Consider the following 20,249-nt stretch of genomic DNA (forward strand, 5'->3'; position numbering starts at 1 on the left):
TCAGAAGTTAATAAAGCATTTGGGAAAAAAAAAGAATGTGGTACTCAGCATAGAATGTAATATTCAAGAAATGATGTGACCAGGCCAAAGGTATATAGCACTATTCTTAATAAACATTGTATTATTGAAAAAAAAGAAAGGAAGGAAGGAAGGAAGAAAAATAAAGAAAGGTTTTCCCACTTTTCAAAATGAAATAGAATTTTTTTTTTCAATTAACAAACATTTATTTTCTCTCTCTCTCCAACCTCCCTTCCTCTGCACTGGAAAAGTTTTTTTTTTTTTTAAGTATCTTGTAATTTTTAAATATGCTTGGTCAAGCAAAACAAAATAGGATATTGGTCATGTCCTAAAACATACATATCTCATTTTTCTTACTGAGTCCGTCACCTCCCTCTAGGAAGAAGGTAACATTTTTCATCATCTATCCTCTGGAATCGTGTTCGGTCATTGTCTGGATCCTTACTCATAAGTCTTTCAAAGCTGTTTATTTATTCAATAGTGGCGTTATTCAGGGTTGTACTGGAGCTAGCTGATTGTTAAAGTTTCAGTGTAAGCCTTTACACAATCAGAAATCAGTCAAGGCTACAAATCAGGGCTTGATTTATTTTTTTTTGTTGATTGTCTAGACTTTAAAAAGTGATAGGGAAAATGGTAATAAGGCAGATTAAACTTTTAAAAGTGTGTTGTGCATTTTTGGAGAGCCAATTGTTTAACATTTATTAGCATACACCTGGTGTTACTGTATAAATTATTCTGGCTTTGCTCACTTCATTCAGTATCAGTGCATACAAATCTTCCCATTTCCCCAAAACTGTCCATTTCATAATTTATTATAATGTAATAGTATTCTATTGCATTCATATAACATACTTTATTCAGCCATTTCCCACTTGATGGACAATCCCCAAGTATTCAGTTCTTTTGCCACCCCAAAAAAGATCAATTATAAATATCTTCATAAATATCAGTACTTTTCCTGTTTTACTTCTTTGGGGTATAAGTCTAGTGATGGTATTTGTGTCAAACTGGGGTATGAAAAATCCATTTTGGGACATGGTTCTATATTATTTCCAAACTGACTGGACCAATTCACAGTTCTACCAACAGCTCATTAATTTGCCTGTTTTCCCTAAACCCATAAAAGCAATAGTAGCAATCATGACTTTAGACAAGGCTACAGTAATTAAAAGAGATAAACAGAGAAATTATATTATGCTTAAAGGTATCCTAGACAATAAATTAAAATCAATATTCAACATATATCTGTATATCAGTCTTTTTTCAGTCATGTCTGAGTCTCCATGACCCCTATCTGGGGTTTTCTTGGCAAAGATACTAGAGTTGTTTGCCATTTCCTTCTCCAGCTCATTTTGCAGATGAGGAAACTGAGACAAACAGTGTTTAAGTGACTTGCCCAGGGTCACACAGCTAGTAAGTGTCTGAGGTCAGATTTGATCTAAGAAACATGGGACTCCAGGACCAGCACTCTGTGCACCACCTGGCTGCCCACTATCTGTAAATATGTATAGTATAGCTATATAAATACAAGTATATAGAGATGTATGGATATAGGTATATAGATATATGTATCCATGCTAAATGGCAGAGTATCTACTTAAAGGAAAAAAGCTAAATGAGTTATATGGAGACTAGACAGTAAAGCTATTATAGAGGAAGACCTCTAGGTGTTTCTTTCAGATCTACACAAATCTAACCAAAAATAAACAAGAAAGAAATTTAGGACCTGAATAGGATTGGTGATTATGGAATAGGAATAGAAATTATCAACAATTTCCCAGATGTGCCTGGCATCTTTACAAAAACTTCCATTTTCCTTAAAACAATCGATTAAAATTATTTTCTTGGTTTTACTTTATTCTATCAACATTAATAACATTGTAATTTCATAACAGTATACAAACAAATCTTAAACTCCCAAATTAAAACAATATAAACAATCACTAAATTCCATTTAGAATCACTAAATTGCATCATAGAAACACAGACATAGAAGGAAACTTTGAAGTCTTCTGACCCAACCTCCTCATTTTACAATTAAGGAAACTGAGGCTCAGAGAGTTGAAATGGCTTGCCTAAAGTGACACAGGTAGTAAGTGACAGAAGAGTACTTTAACTTATCTCTTCTGACTCAAAAATCTAGCACTGTCAATTCTATTGGTTTCCAAAAACAAAGGAGAAAAATCAATGGTGAACTTGCCATGCCTTCCCCTCCGACTCTGCCTGCTAAGTCTGGGAACGTCCTTAGTGGAAGAGAGAGGAGAGAGGTCTGTAATGGGCACTGTAAGTTGGTGCTACCCTACTTGATTGCCAGAATCTTTCTTGGAGCCCCTGTACCTACAGAGATGGTAGGGGCTCAAGTCCTACTCAGTGCAAGGTAGAGATAATGGGAAGACATCAGATCAACATTAGCTTCTACCTTTGGCCAAGTGTGAGACCTCTGAGAAGGGAGAGATGGGCCTTATTTGGAGAGTCACTGTGGTAATGAGGTGGAGAAAGGGAGGCAAAAGAGAATTAAGGTAATTATCCCTTGCAGCCTAGGATGTGCTGGAATGAGCTCATATATGCTCTAGAAAGCTGATTGTTAAATTTTCAGTGTGATCATGTACATCTCAGAAATGTGCAAACCTACAAACCAGGGCTTAATTTATCATGTTATCGATTGTCTAGATTTAGGAAAGTGATGGAGAAAATGTTAATAAAGCAAATTAAATTTAAAAGTGTGTTGTGCATAACATTTTCTTTTTTGGAGAACTGATTGTTAAAGATTTACCACCACACACACCTCTGTTTGCATACTTGGGCCCACTGTTCCTCAGCCATCATGGTATGATCCCCTTCTGTCACCTCCCACTAGCTGGAGCAAATCTGAATTCCCTGTGTTAGTTCTTGCTTTTGTTGACTTTGATTGTAATTTTGCTTTCTTTCCAAAGAAAAGGGGGGAGGGGATTGATGTAATCAAGCTAAAGTCATACTTGAAAATATCCAATAACATTGGCAACTATTCCTGCCCTTCCTGAGAGGGGCTTTATTTTTAACTATAGATATGGGCCAGGATAGTTTTATTGTTTGTCAACATCAATGACTCAAAAGACTGCTTAACTCTTTCCTGTGCCTGAATATGTGTGTATGAGTATATTGTGGATGATGATGAGAGAGAGAGAGATTATAACTAATATACTTCTCAACTCTGGACAATATTAGAGACCAGGTCTTGAACAATAGTAGCACACATTTGAGGATTTAAATATGATGTGAGAAGAGCCAGGGGTAAAATTCAGGTTGTCCCTCTTAATTTTAAATTCAGACCTTTCTCTTTGATTGGGTTATTATTCCAAGCATGCTTCCTCCTGTCCATGAATCCTGGCAGTGGGGTGAGGTTGAGTAAGGAGGATGGTCCCTTCCTGTCACCCTCAGACCTTCACCCCTCTCTGCCTTCCTCCCCCACCCCTCACCTCACCCTCACACAGCCAGTCCTTTGTTTTCCTGGGACTGGGCCCCTAGGCAATAAAAGCTCTAGGCCCTTGTCTCTTGTCCTGGGTGCAGGTTGGACTCTCACCTCCACACCCCACTCTGTCCCTGTCTCTTCCTGCTTGCTGGGTCTCAGGGCTGTCTCCCTCCCCAGATCCAGGTGCAAGGCAGGCTGTAAAAGCCCTCCTAAGTTCCAGCTTCCCGGCTGTTACTATGGCTACAGCGACAGTCCCCTGCAGATCGGTTTCCCTAAGAGACTGGTTACAATTTAACATCCCCACCCACATTAGCCCTGATTAAGAGAATCAATAAGATAACACAGGCCACTGGGCCCTCCCTGGGCCCGTTGTCCCTCCCTCCTTCCCTCCAGTCTGGCCCCACTTTCAGGCTGCCTCAGTTCTCCACTCAGCTTTGGGGTCGGTCCCCAGTATATGTGCCCAACCAGCAGGCGGGGAGATGGTCAGTGTAAACATGCCGATAGGGGCCAGTGTGGACAACCCTTACGGTGAGTAAGTCCCAGGGCTGGCCGCCATCTTCCCTTCACAACCTTCCCTCTGGGGGTGGGCGGGGTGAGTGACTGTTTTTCCTCTCTCCTCTGGGTCTTGGGAGCCTGAACCAGGGCAGAGGGTGGAAGTCAGTGGCAAATAAGGGGGGGAGTAGAGCCCAATGGCCAGGAATTGGGAGAGGTCCTGGACAAAGCAGTTGGCAGGAAGGCAGTCTCTGCGGGGCTGGCCATTGGGTCCGGGGGACCAAAGGTGGCTACTGAGCCGAAGTTGTGACTTTCTTCAGAGACCCCAGATAGTCCTGGTCCAGAAACAGGTGTTTGAGTTGTGACTTTCCCCTTCGTGGGTTGGTACCTGTCCTGGGCCCTGCTGCTCCCTATCCCCGGCAGTGAGCCTGGACCAGGGGCTTGACTCCAAAGGTGGACCTGAGTGTGGGATGTGGTGGTGCATGGCACCTGGCTTCTGTTGCCTCCAGGGCTGGGTATGTACACCTCCATCACTGGGTCATAGATTTAGAGCTGGAAGGAATTCCTGAGGACATCTAGTCCAACCTAATTTTATTGATGGGAAAACCGAGACCTGGAGAAAGAAACACAATAACTGTCACAGACTGAGCATTTTACTTTCCTTAGACTGAACAGTTTTCCTTAATAATGTTATAAAATTTTAGTGCTTTGAAGGGACTTTATTATGCAGAATGTTAAAATTTGAAGGGGCTCCAGAACATTGAAGGTGGAGATCTGGAAGAGGCCTCAGAACACAGAGTGTCAGATGGGGAATGGCCTTTAGAATACAGACTGCTGAAAACTGGTAGAGCTGTCAGAGCAGAGAATATTAATACTGGCAGGAATTTTAGATATCATTTAGTCCAATCAATTGTTTTTTCAGAGGAAGAAACTGAGACCCAGAGCTCACAAAATCCTGAATAACTTCTAGGACTGGACCCTAGGTCTGTTGATCCCCATTTCCTAAATTCACAGAAGGGAGGGAAGTAAGAGGGGGAGAGAAGAGGATTATTTGAGCAAAGTTGACTTTTTGTGTGTGGCTCCTTCCCCCTGCCCCACTGGAACCATCTGGGGCATTGTCCTCTGGGCTTGATTCACAGGCCAAAGCCACCCTGGGAGGTTTATGAAAATACAAAGACCTGAACTGCCCAGACACTCCCGACTCCTTCTTCCCACTATCCCAGGCTAGACAGGGGAAGGTAAGTTCTACAGACTGGGGCACCTGTGGAGTTTGGCATGAAGCTGCTCAGTCTGGACCAGATGATGGGTCTTCAGATTCCAGGCTGGGCTCGCATGTTCCCTCCTTCCCCCACCCCACCCCCATTCTGCTAGAGGTGTTATCCAGTTATCTATTCTATTCTCTGAGTTGACCTGATAAAGGAGGTGTCAGATAGTTGATCTTTAAACTGAGAATGTCCCAGAAGCCCTTCAAGAATTTTCACACAACTTTTAGAAATAGTTGTGTAGGCTGCAGCATCTCAACAGTCATTAAACCAAAGAATGGCATTAAAGATTTCGTAAAGTACATTACCTTGGATGGGGAGCTGGTTTGGGAGCTCAGAAAAATCAGGGTTCAGATCCCACTTCTGACACCTACTTAAAATTGGGCAAGATGCTTAAACTCTCAGGGCTCTAGAGAGCTCTCTAAGCCTTCTCACTTATAGAGAAGGTGTTGTTCTGCATTGTTGGAAGGAGTTTTTCTCACTGGGAGTTCCCAACAGCAATGAAATTGCAGGTCTGGTCCCTATCCCTGTGTAGAACTGCAAAAAAAGATGGACAAGTCATGCAGCTGAGGAAGATGGCTGCCCTTAGGTATCTTTGAAATGATAAAAAGACCCAAAAGAATGAAAGAATGCCTCCTATACATTTGGTAGATCCCCTGTGGAGGATTTATGGGGGTACTTGAACAAAAATGAATCAAGAATCAGGAGGATGAGAAGGTGTGAATAGGTTATACCACATGCTCCAGGGAGGGAATATGCAATAAAGGATCATTCAAGGACAAATTGTTAGAGCTCAAAGTGCCTATTTATTTCTCAAACATTCATTAAGTGCTCCTTATGTGCCAGCCACCATTCTAGGGGCTGGGGATGCCCCCAAATCTGAGGACCCCAAAGCATTTATATTCTACTAGGGGAGGGGTGCAACATTTCTGCATGCATGCAAATAAGAAAAAGCGTTTTTGTCCTGTTATTTCTATCACATCTCTGGAATTTGTCCCTTTGTCTCTGCTCTTGCCGACAGCCCAGATCACCCCACCTCGGCCTCTCCTCATTCCAGTAGATCCTTTACAAAGCTGCCAAAGTGATTTTCCTTAAGGGCTGGTCAGACAATGCCACTCCCCTATTCAATAAACTGTGGTAGCTCCTTATTGACAGTAGGATCAAATACCATTTCATGTTTATCTATTTCTATACTTTGCATAAGCTTTATAATGCCTATAATTATTGGTGTATTGACAGCATATAATTTATAAATAAATATATCAATCAATGAACAAACATTTATTAAGTACACAGTAAGTGCCAGGAACTGGGGATAAAAAGTGGTAAAAGACGGTCTGACCCTCAAGGAAGCTGGAATCTAATACAGGAGACAACATGAAAATAAATGCATACAGACAAGCCATGTACAGGACAAACAGGAAATAATGAACAGAAGGATAGTGCTAGAATTAAGAGGGGCTAGAAAAGGCTTTCTTAAATAGATGATATTTAAGTGGGGACTTAAAGGAAGCCAGTAAGGTCAGTAGGTGGAGTTGAGGAGGGAGAGCATTCCAAGCATGGGGGTCAGTCAGAGAAAATTCCTGGAACTGAGAGAGAAAGTGTCTTGTTCCTGGAACAGCCAGGAGGCTCCAATGTCTTTGGATTGAAGAGGTTAAGTTGGGAAGGAAGGTGTAAAAAGACTGGAAAGGTAGGAAGGGCTGGGTTATGAAGGATTTTGAACATCAAACAGGATTTCACATTTGATCCTGATCATAGGGAACCAATGGAGTTTATTGAGTGTGGAGGGAAGGGTTAGGGTGACACAATCAGATGTGATTTGGGAAGATCACTTTGGTGGCTGAAGGGAGGATGGATTGGAGTGGGGAGACAGAGCCACACAGGCATCAGCAGGCTATTGCAATAGTTCAGGCATGAGGTGGTGAGGCCTACACTCGAGTGGTGGCAGTGTCAGGGGAGAGAAAGGGGCATACACAAGAGATGTTGTAAAAATGAAATCAATGGGCCTTGGTAACAGATTGGATATGGGGAGGAAGGAGCAGGGAGGATTTATCTAATCATATATATATATATGTATATGTGTGTATATGTATATATATACCTATATATGTATATATGTATGTATGTGGGGAGGGTGCATCCTTACACATTTTTTACTGATAGAATTGTTCAATCAAAAAAGGTTTGGAAACCAGAGAATTTTCCTCACTTCCCCAGAACCTGGAGATCCCCAGCTAGAGGTGAATTTGGGGCTCAGGTATGTTGTGTCCATAGGTTTGACGTTTGGCCCCTTCTCCCTCTGAAAAGCAGAAACTTCTTTTGCCTTTGGGAAAAGGGTTGACTAAAACCTCGGCTTACATTTAAATCGCTTCCTTTCACAAACTAGCAGAGCTTAAAAAAAAAAGCCTAGAACATAAATGATCAGAACTGTGTAAGCTATGGCTATCTGGGCAGCAGATCTATAAGGTGAGAATTAAGTAGTGGAGTAGATGCAGTGCTGGGCCTGGAGTCATGAAAACCTGAGTTCCAGTCCTGAGCTGGAAGAGACATTTAAGGTCATTTACTTCAATGTATTCATTTCACAAATGAAGAACTGAGGCTGAAAGAAGGTTAAGTGGCTTTCTCAGGGTCACATAGATAGTAAATATTCGAGGCAGGATTTGAACCTAGGTCTTCCTGACTCTAAATCCAGCATTCTGGTTTAAGTAAGTACTTAATAAAATACTTTCCCTTCTGCTCCCTCTCTGTGTCTTTATCTCTCCCAGTCGATCTATTTATCTGTTTATCTGGCTATCTAGACAGTAATCTGTCCTACTGTCTGACTGGCATGCATGCTCCAGTTATATGCTTCTATGATTATGGCAAAGGAGACACCAGGACAAAGTGCCCTAGGAAAGGGTGAGGAAGGAAGGATCATTTTTACCTGGGCTAGCAGGGAAGAAGTAAAGGACCAGAGAAGGCTTCACAGAGGAGGAGAAACTTCACCTGAGAGGTAAAGGAAGAGAAATGTTTTAGTAAGTGAAGATAAGGAAGGAATCCAGTGCTTTATCACACATAGAGGCAAACTGAGGCAAATGGGATGGCAGGACAGTATTGGAGAGCAGCCAATAGTTCCAATCAATTCAACTGTATAAGGTGCCTCAAAAGTCTTCATGAATTTTTAATATTTTTATTTGGAGACAATCAGGATTAAGTGACTTACCCAGGGTCATACTGCTAATAAATCTCTGAGACTGGACTTGAACTCAGGTCTCCTTGACTCCTGGGTCAGTATACTATCCACTGTGCCACCTAGCTGCCCAAGTTTTAACTTTTAATGGCTTATAACTGCACAACTTTTGGAATACCCCATATAAAGCATGTGAAAGAGAATAATGTAAAATAATGCAGAAAAAGTAGTTTGAAGTGGATGGAGGAAAACAGTATGGTACAGTAGAAAGGGGGCTGGCTTTGGAGACAGAGGACCCTGGGTCCAAATTCTCTCTCTACCACTTATTAGCTGTGTGACTTTGGGCAGGTCACATTGGTATTTGACCCTCAGCTTCTCTTTCTATAAAATGGAGCCTCTGTGGATAGATATATATAAAATCTACACACACACACACACACACACACAAAATATGAGGTCATAAACTAGGGTGGTGACAACATTAGTTAAAAAAAAGAGTCAATGCAGGAGGTGTTCTGGAGATGGGAAGGACAAGATTTGGGGGGTGGGGTAGAGAGAGAGAAGAAGCAAATATGACTAAGGTTTCAAGCCTTAGGGGACTTGGGAGTATTGTGGTACCATCAACAAAAACTGGAACAGTTGGGGTCTCAGTACTGTATAATTATGACTGGTATCATTTCACTTCTCTTATCTGTAGGATGGGAATACTATCCTCTCCCTGCCTACCTCACAATGCTCTCCAGATCAGATGAGATCTTCTCTGTGAACACACTTTATAACTAGAAAGTGCCATAGATATAAGAGTCCTGGGGGGACATGAGAAGGAGGAGGATCTTGGCTCCTTTTGTAAGGGGTGGGAGGATGAAAGAGATGGCTGAGTCGAAGAAGCTCTGTTTGATCCTAGCAAAGAAAGTGATACATCAAAGAAGGGAGGTCGAGTCCAGTCACCTTCCTGAGCTGGCTGAACCTGGGGAAGCCAGGCCAATCAGTCTGTCAATCAACAATCATTTACTGAATGCTTATACTATGTAGCAGGTACTAAGTGCTGAGGCTTATAAAGAAAGGCAAAGGCAGTTCCTGCCCTCAAGAAGCTCACAGTCTAATGGGGGAGACAGCATGCAAATGACTATGTATAAACAATTTATACAAGATAAACTGAAAATAATCAACATGGCCAAGGTACAAGCATCAAAGAGGATTGGGAAAGGATGTTTTTATAGAAGGTGAGATTTTATTTGTTTGTTTATTACCTTGTATATTAAGCACCCTAGGAGGTGGGATTTTAACTGGAACTTGAAGAAAACCAGCCAGAGAAACTAAGATGTGGAGATGAAGAGAGAGAGAAAATTCCAGGCATGGAGGAGAGCCATTGAAAGTGCATGGAGTTGGGAGATGGGAGTGTCTTGTTTGAGAAATAGCAAGAGAAAAAAGAAAACTGAGAAAGAAATGCTAAAATCATAGGATCTAGAAATGGAAAGCATCTAATATCATCTAGTCCAAATCTAGCTCCCAAACACATGCATTCTATGTAGCCTAGTCAGGAGTCAAATCCAGATTCTCTGATAAAATTCCAGTAGGAATGTTAATAAACAGCATATTCCCACTGCTTTTTTTTTTAATTTCCTGCAAAATGTATCAATATAAATAAAACCTCATATACTCAAAAGGTATATTTTTTCAACTGACACTCAAAGGCCACATTTTATAGAGAATTTAACAAAATATGGGTTTCTAATTAAAAATGAAATATTGTTGTCTTCAAGGAACTTACATTCTATGGGACTGGTAGAGGACATGTACACAGATAAGTATGTAAGAAACATGGGAGGAGGGAGTTGAAAGTTAAAAGGATGAGAATTTATCTATTGCTCTCTCTGTGTGTCTCTGTCTCAGTGCACATGAAAATCAGTCTGTTTATCTGGCTGTCTGTCCATCCATCCATCCATCCATCCATCCATCCATCCATCCATCCATCCATCCATCCATCCATCCATCTATCATGCATGCTGCCTCTCCAGCTGTAGTTCTATGATTCTATTATAATGGATCGGCCTCCTGACTGTTTCATGAACAGTATAATATATAATATAATATATGATTGTTATATAATATGAAGTATGATAATATGATATATATAATATGATATACTTATAAGTATAAGTATCTCTCAGTTCCAGGAATTTTCTCTGGTTGTCCCCCTGTTCCTGGAATGTTCTCCCTCCTCTACTCTGCCTACTGATCTTACTGGTTTCCTTTAAGTACCATCTTAAATCCCATCTTTTTAAGAAAGTTTTTCCCAAACCCTCTTAATTCTAGAACCATTCCTCTGTTAATTATTTCCTATTTATCCTCTATGTAGCTTGTTTATATGTATTTATTTGCATGTTGTCTCCCTGTTTCATCCACTCTGATTATTCATGCATGGGGATAAGAAAAACAATTGCTAAGTCTTGTCATTTCTTTCATAGGACTCAAGAGTATAGAGTTGAGTGTTGGAAGGGACCTCTGAACATAGAATGTCACATATGGAAGGGCCTGTAGAATATAGACTGCTGAAAGCTAATAAGGACGTTAGAACAGAGAAAGTTAATACTGGAAGGAACTTTAGATATCATTTCGTCCAGTCAATTGTTTTTACAGAGGAGTAAACTGAGACCCAGAGTTCACAAAATCCTAGAAAACTTCTAGGACTGGACCACCTCTTTGCTCATTCATGGCCTCAGGGATGCCTTTTACATCATTGCTCCCAAGTAGGTCACCTGACCTGCCTAAATTGACACTACTAAACATCTTTGCATTGCCCATTAGGCCTCCAGTATTGCCATTAATTAGACCAGTGGCCTTGGGCGAGCTGCTTTTGAGGTTCATTTGAGTTTCTGAGGCTTACTGGCTATGTGACCTTAAACCAGTCACTTAACTTCTGTTTGCCTCAGTTTCCTCAATTATAAAATGGGAAATATAACATCTCCTCCCTTGAGGAATTGTTATGAGAATCAAATGAGATAATACTTTTAAAGCACTTAGCACAGCATCTAATACATAGTAGGCACTATATAAATTCCTCTTCTCTCTCCCTTTCATTTGTAAAAAGAAAATTAATAACTTCTGCTCTAACTACCCCCATGGGGCTATTGTCAGACTCAGAAGAGAAAGTGGGCATGATAATAACAACTCCCATCTCTATGCCACTTCAAAAAGTTCTTTCCTCACAACTTTGGGAGATAGGTACAATATCACCCTCATTGTGCAGATGAGGGACTGAGGGGTTCAGACAGGTTAGGTGACTTGCCGAGAGCCACATAGGACTCCTAGGATGGTGTCTATGCCAGCTTCATCTGTAGACAGGTCCCTGCTTGGGAGGGAACCCAGGGCTGGCAGAAGAATATAGGATTATAGGATAACACGTCTCCAGCTGAAAGGGACCTGAGAGGCCTCACACCTCCAGATTATAGAACGAGGAGCATCACAGAAATCAGGAGTAGGCTGAAGCCTGCAGCCTTCTAAGTGTGGCCTGGCCAGGTCTTCCCTCTCTTGTCTCCCCAGGCTGCTCCATTGGGTAAACATCAGTCCTCAGTACAGACAGGCCACTGTTTGAGCCTCTGTCTGCCCAGTAACCTGCCAAGTCTGAGGCCGCTAGGGTGGGGATGACCTCCCCGGCCCCAGGAAAGGGGAGCCCACTGGGCAGTGGCAAACACAGAAGAGAGACTAGAGAAGGGGCCATTTAAAAGTTATCCAAACAGTCTCTGGTAGGAGACAGGGAAACGGGGAGAAATTAGTTTGTGTTAGAGAAGAGTTGGTGGCATGTTCCTTGGGCTGTTGTCATCTGGGACCCACAAGGAAGCCTCAGACAGAAAAGAAACTGGAAAAAAATGATGGACTAGATTAGAGACTGTTCAGTACATGATCTTCCACTCACCGGCATCTTCAAAGTCTCTCTCCCCGACCCCCATCTTATTGAATCCTATCATGTCAGAAGAGACCTTAGGACATAGAATGTTAGATCAGGAGGGGACCTTAGAACAATGACAGGATGAGTCTGTCTGTGTGTCCTGGGGTGTGTTATATTTTAATGAAGGACCCAGGGACACCAAGACAATGTCAAGATTTTTGATCGAAGTAGCAGCAGGAGTAGAACTAGGGGTGAGGAGGGTTAGATATTTCTAGGATTTTCTTCCTAGGACTGGTAAAGTCACACTGTAGCCAACTTGGGACAGAAGTTCCAGTCTTTGCATCCTCCCTTAACAGAAACCTAGAAATAATTCCCCATCTTGACAGCCCTCCTCCCCCAATTTGTGACTCCTTCCTCCCCTGCTTTGTTACCTTAGGTTATGACAGACTTCAATCAAAACACAATAGCCCCCTTCTTCCTCCAGCTCCTCCTGTTACAGGCTGATATGATTCCAGTTAAAAAATTAATAGTTTTCCATCTTCCAGCTAACAGGGTGCCTTTCAACCTGGGCATTGTAGAGACACAATGCCTTAATGACAATTACTTTGGTCTTGGCAATTTAGGGCAGTAGATATAATAAGCTCAATATATGGAAGAATTTCCTAACAATCAGAGCTGCCCAATAATGGAATGGGCTTTTTATCAGGTAGAGCACTTTCTGTCACTGGGAGGATTCAAGCTAAGGGGCTGGATGAGTGAATACTTGGGATGTTATAAAGGAAATTCCTATTTCAGCTAGAAATTTGACTAGAGGCCCTCGGAGGTCCCTTCTAAATTCAGACACATCGAGATACTTTCAGATATTCAAATGCTTGCTCATCTCTTGCTGCTCTGATCCACACACTCTATATTTTGATATCCCCTCTTTACTTTCTCCTGACATCCAAGCATCTGAGGCAGCTGAGTTCATATTTGGCTTCCGACAGTAGCTGTGTGACTCCACTTAACTCAATCTCCTCATCTATAAAATGGTGATAATGATAGTGCCCAGTTCCCAGGCTTGTTGTAAGGATAAAGTGTGATGTTTGTAAGCTGCTTTGCAAACCTTAATGTGCTATATAAATGTTTTGTTTGTTGTTCAGTTGTGTCCAGCTCTTCATGACCCCTTTGGGAGTGGTTTGCCATTTCCTTCTCTAGTCATCATTATTTGAAAACTACACCAGCTTTATCTCTCCTCACCAGATGACCATCCCACCTTTTCCATTCATAGGGGTTTTTTTTGCTGACATCTTTTAAAAAATTCCTCATTTAAAATGTTCTACAACCTGCTCACACTCCCAGTGACCCTTACTAGGTGATATTCATTTTTAATTATTCAGAAACTGTATTGTCGGATGACTTTGGGGTCCTTGAAACGACTTGGAAATGCTATAATTCTTCTAAATATTTTTCTTGATAACCTTTGTTTTTACATCGCCATTTTTATCTGCATTATTAAATACAATCCTCTCTCCTCCCCTACCCAACTGGGCTGAGTGTTCCCTGGAAGCACCCTCTCCCCTAGAGTGCCCAGATAGAAGGACCAGAGCTTCCTACTCACCACGTGAGATCACCACACCCCTAGATAACTGGCCCTAGTTTAAACCCTTTGTTTCTTCTGGGACAAACTGTAGCCGAAAACAATAGTTCATTTGCAACTCAATGAGATGTTAATTCTACTATCTTTCCCCAGGCTGAATGAGGAAGGAATTTTTTTTTGCCCCCAAGTGGGAGGGGGAAGAATCTTAGCTTTACCTGTTTACCCTGGTTTCTCTTTTGATCCTAACAACCTGTGAGGTAGGTACTACGTGCTGTTCAGTCATTTTTCGTGTCTGACTCCATATGGGGCTTTCTTGTCAAAGAAACAAACAAAACTTGGGTTATGTGACTTGCCCAAGGTCACACAGCTAGTAAGTGTCTGAGGCCAGATTTGAACTCAGGAAGATGAGTCTTTCTGACTCCAGGACCAGCACTCTATCCACTCTGTCACCTACCTGCTCTAGGTGCTACTATTAACCTATTAATAATAGGGAGAAGGGAGCAAGCATTTGTGTCAAGCAAGGTGCTAAGTACTTTACAAATATAGTTGCATTTGATCCTCATATCAAGCCTTGGAAATTGGTGCTGTTATTATCCCCATTTTACAGATGGAGAAACTAAGGCAAACAGATTAAGTGACTTGCCCAAGGTCACACAACTAGGAAGTACCAGAGGCTGGATTTGAACTCATATCTTCCTGACTCCAGGACCAGTGTTCTGTCTACATCACCACTTAGCACTATTATTATTACCTCATCTTATAGATGAGGATATTGAAGCAGAGATTAAGTGACTTGCACACGGTCACACAACTAAGTATCTGAAGCAGGACTTGAACATTGTTCTTTCTGAACTTTACAAGTCCAGCACTTTAAACACTGCCCTAAGAAAAGAATAGAAATGAAAGCAAAATAGAAGGTTTAGGGAGCAGGGAAAAAACTGGTTCTAGAGGTTGGGAGTGGAAGGAAGTATCCCTAGTTTGGGGAAGACTAGCTATTTGTTGAGAGTGAATCTTGAAGTTTACACATCTGGGATAGAACACAAAATGTCATAATTAGAAGAGAACTTAGAAACTGCCTGGTCCATCCTGCTCATGTTATGGAGGTGGAAAGTAAGGCCCAAGAGAGGACAACAGACTTGGCCAAGGTCACATGAGTTAGCGATTGAACCTGCCTCCTTATGCCTGTCCGGTGCGGGTTCTACTACATAACCTATTTGTTCATCAATCACGAAACTGGAGGAATCTACTGCTGCCTTTTTAGGTGATGAGTGGGTGGAGGGGGTTCTTTGTGGTCATTATTCCCTGAGGAAGCCTTTCTGATCAATCAGTCAACTAAGGTACATTTATAAAGACCTAGGGATGTATGGGGTTTTTAGGGAGGTGTAATGGGAATGTAAATTTTAAAGATCTTCCCTGCCCCTAGGCTAAAGTGCACCTGGAGCCTGGGGTGGGAGGCTTGTTTTTCAGTAGATACTTCTTGATTGGCCAGTGGGTCCAGAAGGTTGTTACATTCTCTGAGCCAGGAGAAGGCTATATAAGCCCTGATGTGTAGCTTTGCTTTGGGGCTCACTTTGAGAAGTGTTCTGTGATTTGATCTGGATTCTGGGAAGCCGTTGTCCAGAGCCCTCCTCCCCCCCTCCCCGGCTTTGAAAAACCCAGATGTTGATTTGGTATTGATGTAATGGTTGGACAGTTTGGAAAGCTGTCTACTTGATCTGTTTCTGTCTTGATAATTCTGCCTGTATACTTTGAATTTCAGGGTGCTGACCTTTTTCCCTGAACAAGGTAAACGATATATATCTGACTGATTAAAGTAAGCTTGTTAACCCATTTTGAGTTGCTTTCCTTTATCAAAGCAGATCCAAGAACCTGTGCTGGCAGACACCCTGGAAACGCTGGGGTGCTTGCTGCTACAGGAGGACGAGCCCCTCTGGTGTGAGGGCTGCTCATCTGCCTTTGGAGTCCACCTTCATTCACCCAACTCTCACCTATGGCTCTAAGAAGCTGTAGCATGTTGTAGTAGCAAGCACCCTAGTATACTCAGGATGGGCTGCTGGCACAGGTTCTTTGATCTGCTTTTCTAGGAAAGACTGCTCAAAAAGGTGTTAACAATCCTACTTTTTTTTTTTTTTGCCTTTTGGAGGGCAATTGGGGTTAAGTAACTTGCCCAATTTTACAGGGCTAGGTTTTATTGTGTGAGTGTTAAGTGTCTGAGGCCAGAACCGAACTTGGGTCCTCCTGACTCCGACGCGACGCGGTGCTAATACTCACTGCGCCACCTAGCTGCCCCAGCAATCCTACTACTGAATTCAGTAGTTCAAGGGGAAAGGTCAGCATGAACTTGTAGGAAAAACAGAGAAAATACAAGCAGAAAAATTAGCACAAAGACAACTCGGGGTTCCAACTGCCTGAGTAAAGCAATATTACTATACACCTTACATACATCACTGGATGGAGGGAGCACAGACAAAACATCTAAGTAGTGGAGGGGGAGGAAGGTTGTGTGACTTTTTTCAGAGCCAGTTTCTGTGACTGTGGCTCTGAACATACTGCTACTCAGAGTCTTGTTCCAGAAATCACAAGATCCTTCTCATGAGCAAACCTCCAAAGCAAAATACCAACTCAGAGTATATATGTACTTCTCAGAGCCAGAAGGCATCACAACCCTGGTGACTCAGTGGCTAATGAGGTTAGTACCAAAAGGTGTGAAAACTTTCCTACAAGCAAGCCTCCCTGAGCAAGCTACTCTTGAAGAAAGTTCCTGCCCCAATGGGCTCTATGTGATTCACGGTATATCACAGCTGGGTACATAGGCCTATTAATGGGCAAGAAAGAACTTATATCCCATTAACATTATATGTGTGCAGGTGCCACATCCCTGAAACCTTCTGGGGCAGACTGGCTAACCAGAAGCAGGTGGTGCTGTGGAACACTTAGAACTAGGTTACACATCAAAGACTCCACCGCCATTTCCACCCAGGCCATCACCAGTCGCTGTGACTTTTATTCCAATGCTGGGCTTCAATGACTTGGAAGAATGAGGCCAACAACTTTATACAGCTCTGCCAATTCACTAAGGAGCACTTCAGCTTGTCCTCTTCCAAAACAAAGGATGAACAAAGCTTAAGAGTTGTTGAGCATACAAAGACAAAAATGAAACAATTTCTACTCCCAAAGAGTTACATTCAGTGGAATGAAGTCTAGTCTTTCTTCTGTGATAGAACTCTCTCATCTCTCCCACTTATCTTTAATCTATGTGTCTACTAGCTGCTTCTTTGCCACCTAAAACATGCCCTTGTCTCCCCAACCTCAAAGCCCACTTGACACGTTCATTTCTCTCTAACTAGCTCCTCCCTTTTGTGGCCTTAAGAAGGCACTCTTACAAGAAGGGTTTCCACTTCTTTTCCTCTCACTCTTTTCTTAACTTTTTGCAGTCTGGCTTCTGACCTCATCATTCAATCAAAACCGCTCTCTCCAAAATTACTAATGATGTCTGAATGTTAGATCTAATGGCCTTTCCTCCATATTCGCCCACCTTGACCTCTCTGCATCCTTTGATGCTGTAGACCACCCTCTTCTCCTTGAAACCTTTTCCTCTGTAGGTTTTTATGACTGTGGCTCCCTCCTGCTTCTCCTACCTGTCTGACTGCTCATTCTCAGTCTCCTTTGCTGGATCTTCACCTATGTCACTCCAGCTAATAGTGGGTGTCCCTTGAGAGCATGTCCTGGGCCTTTCTTCTCCCTCTATTCTATTTTACTTGGTTTTTCTCATCAACTCCCATGTTGTCTGTTATTATCTCTTTGCAGCTGATTCTCAGTTCTAGTTTTCCAGCCTTAATCTCATTCCTGACCTCCAGTCTTGCATCTCCAATTTGCCTATTAGACATCTCAAACTGGATGCCCAGTAGACACCTTAAATGCAACATGTCCAAAACTAAGCTCCTTAATTTCCCCCCCCAACCCTCCTCTCTGCCTAATTTCCCTATCACTGTCAACATTCTCCCAGTCCCTCAGATGCTTATAACCTTGGTCATCCTCAACTCCTCATTCTCTCTCACCCCCATAACCATTCATTTCCCAGGTTCTATTGCTTCTGCCTTTGTGATAACTTTTGTTTATGCCCTCTCCTCTCCTCTGACAGTGCCGCTATGTTGGTGCAGACTTCATCGTCTCACACCTGGACTATTGGGTGGTCTTCCTGCCTCAAGGCTTTCTCCATATCAGCCCATCCTCCCCTCAGCTTTCAAACTGATCTTTCTAAAATGTAGGTCTGACCATATCACCCTCCCTATTCACAATCAACTCCAGTGACTTCCTATTACCTCCAGGATAAAATAAAATCTTCGGATCAACTTTTAAAGCCTTATATAACCTGGCCCCTTCCTACTGTTCTAGACTTCCTACACTTTCTTCCATTTACTCTATAATCCAGTGACACTGATCCTTGCTGTTCTTTGCACAAAATATTCCATCTCCTGCCTCCATTTTCTCTGGCTGTCCTCTGTGCCTGGAACACTCTTCCTCCTCATCTTCATCTCTTGGCTTCCCTGGCTTCCTTCAAGTCTCTGTCAAAGTCCTTCCTTCTTCAAGAATCCTTTCCTGATACTCCTTAATCTTAGTATTTTCCTTCTGTGACTACCCTGAATTAAGCCTGTACACATCTTGTTTGTACATAGGTTTTTGAAAATTGTCTTCCCCTTTAGACTGGGGGCTCCTTGAGCCCAGGGACTGTTTTTTTTTTGGCCTTCCTTGTATCCCTGGAGCTTAGCACAGTGCCTGTCACATAGGAGGGCATATAAATCACTATTATCGATTGACTGACTATGTTTGTTAAGTTGTTTTGCCTCTGGTCAACAGAATAGATGTTTTTCCTGAGAGATTTTTATTCTTCCTCATCTAAATTCATAGAGCGATCTGGGAAGCATTTCACAGAACCAAGGATTTGATTTGGTCACTATTTAGAAATGGTAGATAACCTTCGAGAAGAGGAACACAAGTAACTTCAGTCTTGGATGCTGTGGACACCAATTAGTTCCATGGGGAAATTTTAAAAGTGGGCAAAAGACATTATAGTGGGATTTTGCAAATTTTCCCTAGAGTCTGGTTATACTGTCTTGGTCAAGTTAATGGCTTGGGCTGTGTTTACACAGGCAATTACATAATCACAGGCTTAACAAAATTTGAAAGCCAGAAAGGACCTCAGAGACTATCTAGTCTACCCCATAACAGAAAAGGAATCTCCATTCCACCCCCAAGATGGTCCTCTGGTCTCTGTTTGCAGAGCTCCAAGAAGGCAGTTTTCTACCATCCCTTATAGACAGTCCACTTTACTTCTGGACACCTCGAATTGTTAGGAAGTATATCTTGGCACCTAGCCTAAATTTGCCTCTTGGCAACTTCCAACCCTTGTTCCTGGGGCTGCTCCCAGGGACAAACAGAACAAATTAGTCCTTCCTCAGCCTGCAGAATGGAAGAAAAGATAAATGCTTGATATTTGAATTTGAAAAAAAAAAAAAAGAAAGAAAGCCAGTGGGCCATTCATAGATGGGAATACATGATGGCTACCTTGTGCCCTCTGAGTCTTCTCCATACTAAACATTCCTTCAATTGATGCTTATTTGAAAGGCACTTAAGGCCCTTCCTGGGCATCTAGGTGGTACAATGGATAGAGTGCCAGGCCTGATGCCAGGAAGACCTAGGTTCAAATCTGGCTTCAGCCTCTTACTAGCTGTGTGACCCTGGGCAAGTCACTTAACTCTGTTTGTCTCAGTTTCCTCGTCTGTAAAATGAACTGGAGAAGGAAATGGTGAACCACTCCAATATCTTTGCCAAGAAAATCCCAAATGGGATCACGAAAAGTCAGAAATGACCAAAACTACCTAAATAACAACAATAAGGTCCATCACTATACTAGTTATATTTGTCTGAACAGTCTTCAGCTAGGTGGCACAGTAGATAGAGTATTGGGCTTAGAATCAGTAAAACCTAGTTCAAATTCAGTCTCATACACTTATTAGTTCTGTGACTCTGGGCAAATCCTTTAACCTTCCTCTGCCTTGTTTTCTTCTTTTTTTTTTTTTTTTGGCTTTTTTTTTTGGAGGGGGGAAGGCAGGGCAATTGGGGTTAAGTGACTTGCCCAAGGTCACACAGCTAGTAAGTATTAAGTGTCTGAGGTTGGATTTGAACTCAGATCCTCCTGACTCCAGGGCTGATGCTCTATTCACTGCGCCACCCAGCCACCCCCTTTTTTTCTTTTTGCTTTTTTTTTTCGGCCTTGGTTTCTTTATCTGTAAAATGAGGGATGATAATAGACCCATCTCCCAGGGTGTTATAAGGACAAAATCAGATGATATTTGTAAAGCTCCTTTTAAGCCTTAGAATGCTATATAAAT

General features: G+C 42.2%; 1 long non-coding RNA gene across 2 annotated transcripts in view; it reads right to left on the reverse strand.

Moving 5' to 3' along the window:
- Positions 1 to 222: 222 nt before the first annotated feature.
- The window catches only part of LOC138149014 (uncharacterized), a 32,439-nt gene continuing 12,412 nt past the window's right edge, over positions 223 to 20,249 (reverse strand). For both annotated transcript variants that reach the window (XR_011165218.1, XR_011165217.1), the window contains 3 exons: positions 8,144 to 8,205; positions 5,529 to 5,757; positions 223 to 4,571 (listed from right to left, as the gene is read on the reverse strand). This is a non-coding gene — a long non-coding RNA (uncharacterized lncRNA). The remainder of the gene's footprint in view (positions 4,572 to 5,528; positions 5,758 to 8,143; positions 8,206 to 20,249) is intronic.

This window comes from Petaurus breviceps, unplaced genomic scaffold (genome assembly GCF_028583685.1).
Source record: "Petaurus breviceps papuanus isolate PSGF00001 unplaced genomic scaffold, PetGlider_PUasm1.0 90845, whole genome shotgun sequence".
NCBI classification, from domain to species: Eukaryota; Metazoa; Chordata; class Mammalia; order Diprotodontia; family Petauridae; genus Petaurus; species Petaurus breviceps.